Genomic DNA, 6,688 nt, shown 5'->3' with positions numbered 1-6,688 from the left:
AATAAATTCATTCTTTTGAAAATGGTAAAATATAAGATTTATTAAGAAGAAAATGGACTATACCCCCTAAAAGACCAAAACTAGACTCCAAAGTTGACGCCCAATCCAAAACAAAAATAAATAGAGCAAGGCTCCATGCCCATGTAAATATCTAAGACTAGGCTGCACAATTAGGTCAATCACTCTGAACAAAATACCACATCCAAACAAACAATTCAGCTATCACTTTGAAACAAATTCATGCCTCAGTACTGGCATAGCTAGGATTTTTGTTCTAGTGGGCCATAATAACTTAAAGCTTTGTTAATGTTAGAAAGGCTTTTTTTTTTTTACGTTTTCAACCACCTAAGTTGTATCTCATAGAGGCTTTTGTGCCCATTTTCAACCACCTAACTTATATAAGTCATGAAATCATATCCAATAAAAATCTAGAAAGCCAAAAATAGGCTTACATTAGCAAGGACTTATGTGATGTACAGGCTTTGAGAAGTGAAAGCTAAAAAGTAGAAACACATAAGGTAGACAGTTGTTTTATATTTTAACTTTTTAAATAATTAATAATTATTTATATTTCATATACTATTTTTAATATTTTTTTGCATGCAAAAATAACAATAATTAATTACAACTAGGGTTATTCATCGAATGATGAAAGTAACCAAATTGACCAACCCAACCCAACTTGGTCGGTTTTCTAGTGTTTCTAGTTGACTTCGGCTTAGCAATTTCACAACCCGACTAGGTCATGTTAGTTTCGTTTTGGCCATTTGTGTATATATATAATTTGTTAAGAGCAAAGTTCTTAAACTACCCCTACTATTTAGCTAATTAACAAACTATACCCTTACTATTTAACTATTGTCTTAAACCACCCCTAGTATTTGTAACAATTGTCATTGTTATTAAATCATAATGGAAATGATGAAATGTCCCTTTTTCCCTTGAACTCTTCTTCATTTAACTCGAAAAACCCATTTTTCATTCTCCCCCTCTTGCTCAAAACACAACGGCAAACTAATAGAGATAGGTGGCAATGCGAATAACCCCCTCCACCTTCAGCTTCTCTCTCTCTCTCTCTCTCTCCCCTTCATAAACTTCGTTCTCTCTCATTCCCTTCCCTTTCTTGTTTCATCATTGTCACTGCAACAAGTTGCAACAGTGGATTTAAACCCAGCAACAGCTCCTCCCCATTTTGTGTTTTTATTATTCATCCTTTCCCTCTCTTTCCCTCGATCACATTTTTCCTCTCCCTTTCATTCTCTCTCTATCCCTTCTCTTGTATCATTAACGCAATGACTTTGGATATGGCAGTACTCCAATGCTACCTTCCACCCTACAACTAACTCTAACATTGGTTTCACCTATATGAAAATTGACGCTCTACTCTGTAATCGTTGCACATTAGTTTATACCTCTATATTAGTTTGAATTGGTTATTATTGAAAAAATCTTGTACCCACTTGATTATTATTTGAAGTGATAAGAATCATTTGTTGTTCGCCTCCTATCCCACTACTTTGTCAATGTAGAATTCACCAAAGAGCCCCACTGCATCAGATATGGTAGCTTCCATGTACCAAGTGTTCAGTTTTATGGATTTGATTCCACTTAATATATGTTGGGATTGTGTCTTATTTTACAACCACTAGATTAATTTTAATATAACGATTGGTGATGTTTCTCTTTAAAGTAAAGAGGTTTTACATATAAAAACTTTCTTTTGTATGTAGGGTTAGGGCTTTTTTGGAGAGAATGTGTGAGAGAAAATCACAGAGTGCTTTTGGTGTGAGAGTGGGTTTTCTCTTGTTTTTGTTTCTTGGGTTGACAAGAAAGAGAGAATGGGTGTACAAGAGTTAAGGGTTTGATTGAGTTTCAAGCCACAAGATATTTGTAATGCTTCTCAAATTTATTTCATAGTGAATAATAGGTTTCATCTCTCCTATGGACGTAGGCAATATGGCTGAACCACATAAATCTTTGTGTTCTTTATGGTGCTTGTTTTTATTTGTCTTTTCTTAGATTTTATCTTTGTTTTTGCTATTAGATTTCTTGTGATTGTTATTTCAAATACCTTATGATTTTATATTATTGGTGGTTGTTATGAGGCATCAACAAAGTGATATTAGAGCTCTTAAGTTAGTGTTTACAAGGTGTTGGTAAAATTTCTTGAGAGATAATAGCAGCAAAAAGTACACGTCCTTAGTTCTGAATTGAGAGGTTTGATGGCAAAGGAATTTTTACCCTATGTCAAAGAAGGGTAAAGGATGTCCTTGTTCAACAACACTTGGCTAGAGCGTTGAAGGGAAAGGATGGGAAGCTATAAGACATGAAGGATGCTGATTGGGAGGACATCAAGTCAAGGTGTGTTAATACAATTATATTGTTCTTGGGTCTTGGTTGATAATGTTATGTTTAATATTATGGAGGAAGATTCTGCACCGAAATTGTGGGATAAGCTGAAGAAGCTTTATTTGGAAAAAGGTGGGAATCTCACGGAACACCTAAATGTGTTCAATAGTATCTTGGATCAACTAGGGAAATTTGATGTCAAGGTGGAGGAAGAAAAAAAGGCCCTTTTGCTTCATATCTCACTTCATGATTCATATGAAAACTTGGTAACAATATTATTCTACGGGAAAGATACAATGAAAATAGAAGAAGTTATTACATCTCTTTTATTCAAGGAGGTTAGGAGGAAGTCCAAGTTTGAAAGCGGGCAAGACTTTGCATTGGTTATGCTGAGAATGGATCGGAAATGAAGGTCGTCTGACAAGGGGTCTGAGAAAAGCAGGTATAGATCCAGGACTAGGGAAAAGGGCAAGATACAATGTTATAGATGCATGGAATTTGGTCACATGAAGAGAGATTGTCGTGCACAAAAAAGGAGTGGGGATGAATCCGAAAGCATGGCAGTTGCATCTGATGATGATGGAAATGTTCTCATAGTCTCTAAAGGTATGTGTTATTTTTCTCCAAATGAGTGGGTTTTAGATTTTGGATGTTCTATGCATATTTGCTTTAAGAAGGAATATTTTGACACGTTCAAAGGGAGGAAGACATGTGTTGTCTACTTAGGTGATGAATTTACGTAACATCATGAGTGTTGGGACAATGAAAATCAAAATGTTTGTGCATAACCTTGTATTTTGTATTATTTTCTATGTATTTGCATTGCACATATTTGTATTTATACTCCTTTCAAACTGAACCTAAGGCTGTGGTTGTTGCAGTGCAAATTTATTTGCACTAGTATAAATACATGAGAGTGCAAATTAAAAATATGCAAATTCTCATTTTTATTTTGGATTTTACTTTATTCTGCTTCATGTCTTGATTTACTTAATTTATAGTGTAATCAAACAAAATAAACTAAAATTTGAAATAAAAATACGTTAAAAGTTACACTCAAATCATTTGCACTGTCATAGTTTTGCAGCAATGTATTTGCACTGTTATAGTTTTGCAGCAGTGCAAATTTATTTGCATTACAACTAAACACAGCCTAAGCCTCAGTTTGAAAGGAGTATAAATAGATTAAAAACATTGTATTTTATATTATTTTGTATGTATTTGCAGGGTACATAATTTATATTTGTATTCTTTCCAAACAGAGACTAAAATGCAGTCTTAGCTTATCATAAAAGAGATTAAAATCTGGGTAAAGGCATTCAAATAAAAGTACTCTCGGTACTTGGATACAAATGTGAAGTCAGTGTCATCGATGTGAAAAGGTTTTTTGTTAAAGGAGGGAGGTTCATGCATAGCGATTAGGATTGCAATTTGGATACAAATGGGAGCCTGGTACTCTACCCAACTTGTACTCCTATTGAAGAGTACCCAACTGGTACTCTACACAACTCCAAAAGCTCCTAAGAAGGCACTATGTAGGTAGTATGCGATTTACACTAGGGCGACTTGTTCAACCAAATTATCATTATTATAAAGTGCTGATCACACGTTTTGTCTATACAGATAAGGTGCACATGATTATTTATCACAGTATTCAATCCACAGGTTGAGATATAGATTTGACCAATGATCTAAATTTCTAAATAAAAGAACACTTGGTCTAAGCTGGTGCAAAGAAAAGGGTGAGTATGGGTCGATTCGGTTCAGTTTCATGGCAGAGCTTATACAGGGTTGATTTCATATTTTTGGAACTAGAACCTATCATGTAAAAGTCGGTTTCAAGGCCAGTTTTGATCTTGGTTGTTTTGGGGTCAGTTCTAAAATCTACCCGTTCAAAAATAAACACATGTTCTTTAAAAACTTGACTGTCAATAAATATAATATGTAGTTTAAAACTTATATTATACACATTCAAATAGTAAAATGAAAACAAATGATTAAATAACTTAAGTAATTCAATGGCCTTTCTAAACATGACTGCTTGGGTTCAAATCCTTTTATCTTAAAAGTATTTTATGGTTTATTTCAAGGCAAGTTAATTACACCAAAATCGGTTCATCGGGATGGCCTTTCTAAACCCTTAGACCTTGGAACCAGCCTGGGTGGAGATCAGTTCTAAAAATTTGGAACCAAACCCTATCCTATAACAAATTGGGTATAGGGTCGATTCAAGGCCAATTTGAAGTTGATTCCATTCGATTCCGAATAGAATCTACCCATTCACCCCAAGAAATCATGACGTTTTAGGTCAAAATTAATTTAGTTAATTGACCTAAAAAGATAATTATGTTTTGTCAATTATCATTAGGCAATATACAAAATGATACATCACTTTGCCCTCTCTGCACCAAAACATAGGGCTATAAAAACATCTAGTAGAATCGAATATGGGTAGATTACACATTAGATTCGCCTGTATTTGAATATAAGTTGGATCTTATCTCTATTGATATATCAGATTTTAATCAAAATTTGGATTGTGTTTCGATGATGAATAGTATAAATAAGTCAAGTATATGGGGTGAATCCATAGTGAATCACTTTCAATAAGATTAAACTAGAATTCAAGTTAAGATAAACAGATACCTAAGACACTAGCAAATCTGACAACGTTTTCCGTGCGTGGCCCACTAAATTTGAGGCTTGGGTTTTTTATCCTTTTTCCATTTTAGTATTACATAGTACAAAATGAATGGAGAATCAACAGGGGTTGAAATAGATCAGAGCAGAGCAAGGTTTACATGTGGTCTTGTGGCCATACTACAAATAGCTCGCATTTCCATGGTTTGGATCCAAAGTCTCTGTATTTGGATTGATGCAGAATGATCAAAGAGGGATCTATTATAAAACCCTCATAATTCATCTTATTCCTTCATGCCCCCTAAACTTTATTTGTCAACTTAATTATGCTAATAGTCAACTTTTTTATTTTCCTTCAACCAAGTAGAAATCCATTAGTTATTTAGCTGGATTTGTGAATTAATAACTAAAATGTATAAAACACACTTATGGTGAAACAGCAAGGACATATGGGTATTGATAAACATGAGAGAGGACACACAACACAAATGCAATACTCGTTAGAATGCAACAACTAAAGTTTCTAATATCTATATCTTAGTAAATATGACTAGAGGGATGGATTCTGCAGTAATGGTTGTTCATCAACTTGTTGTTTCCATACTTTTGCATCCTGTTGAAGTTGAACCTGTATCCCAAAGGCCCATAGGTTTATCTATGATGCATTCCACCTCTTGAATGTTCCATTCAACATGAGAATATCCTTCGGACCTCCTCAATCCCTCGAGTTCCAATGCAACTTCTTTCATTGTTGGCCTTTCCTTTCCATTTAAACTCAAGCATATCTTTGCAATGTTGGCAACCTTTTGGAGTTCATGTTCTCTACCATCTTTCAAGACTTGAGCATCAAGAATTTCAAAGAGACGATTCTCCATTATTGCAGAAATGAAATGTGTGACTATGCTTCTCCCTTCTAATGGTCTAGTGAATGAAAATGGTTCCTCCCCGGTTAGGAGCTCCACAAGAACAACCCCAAAGCTATAAACATCATTCTTTTCTGTGAGTTGACTTGATTGAAAATACTCAGGATCCAAATATCCAAAGGTCCCTTGTACCATGGTGGTTAAGTGGGTTTTATCAATTGCAATTGATCTTGAAGTCCCAAAATCAGACACCTTAGCCCTACCTTTGTCATTCAAGAGGATGGTTGAAGACTTTATGTCTCTGTGGTAAATTGGTATAGAAGTTGTTGAGTGTAAATAAGCAATTGTTCCTGCAACTTCTGTGGCAATTCTTAAGCGATTGTCCCGTGTTAACAAGAAACCTTCACTTTGATAATGGATATTGTAGAAAAGTGTTCCACCAGAGATGAATTCATAAACCAGTAGATGAACTTCTGTCTCTAAACAACAACCCAACAATTTAACCACATTCCTATGATTGATTTGAAAAAGTATGACAACCTCATTGATGAATTGCTCAAGTTGACTCTCGTCTACTATCTTGGATTTCTTGATAGCTACAATTCTTCCATCTGATAGCATACCTTTATAAATTGTACCCTGTCCCCCTTGACCAAGAATTCGATTTTCATTATATTGATCAGTTGCCTTTGCTAATTAATCTACCATAAAAACTTTTATTTTCTCAACATTGCCTTCTTTCGATGAAATTTGTTGTTCTAATAGCATGCCACCATTTCTTTTATAGAAAATTCCTTTGCATTTCTTTATTTGTCTTTTCTTCAAAACATTGTATA

The 6,688-nt window shown here is 34.5% G+C and overlaps 1 pseudogene; it reads right to left on the bottom strand.

Moving 5' to 3' along the window:
* Window positions 1–5,573: 5,573 nt before the first annotated feature.
* LOC148872151 (wall-associated receptor kinase-like 22 pseudogene) lies at window positions 5,574–6,473 on the bottom strand (annotated as a pseudogene).
* Between the last annotated feature and the right edge of the window lie 215 nt (window positions 6,474–6,688).

Source organism: Nelumbo lutea, chromosome 2 (assembly GCF_056320005.1).
Source record: "Nelumbo lutea isolate HS-2025 chromosome 2, American lotus-T2T, whole genome shotgun sequence".
Classification (NCBI taxonomy): Eukaryota; Viridiplantae; Streptophyta; class Magnoliopsida; order Proteales; family Nelumbonaceae; genus Nelumbo; species Nelumbo lutea.
The sequence above is the reverse complement of the archived record's forward strand: the minus strand, read 5'-3'. Positions and strand labels throughout refer to the sequence as shown.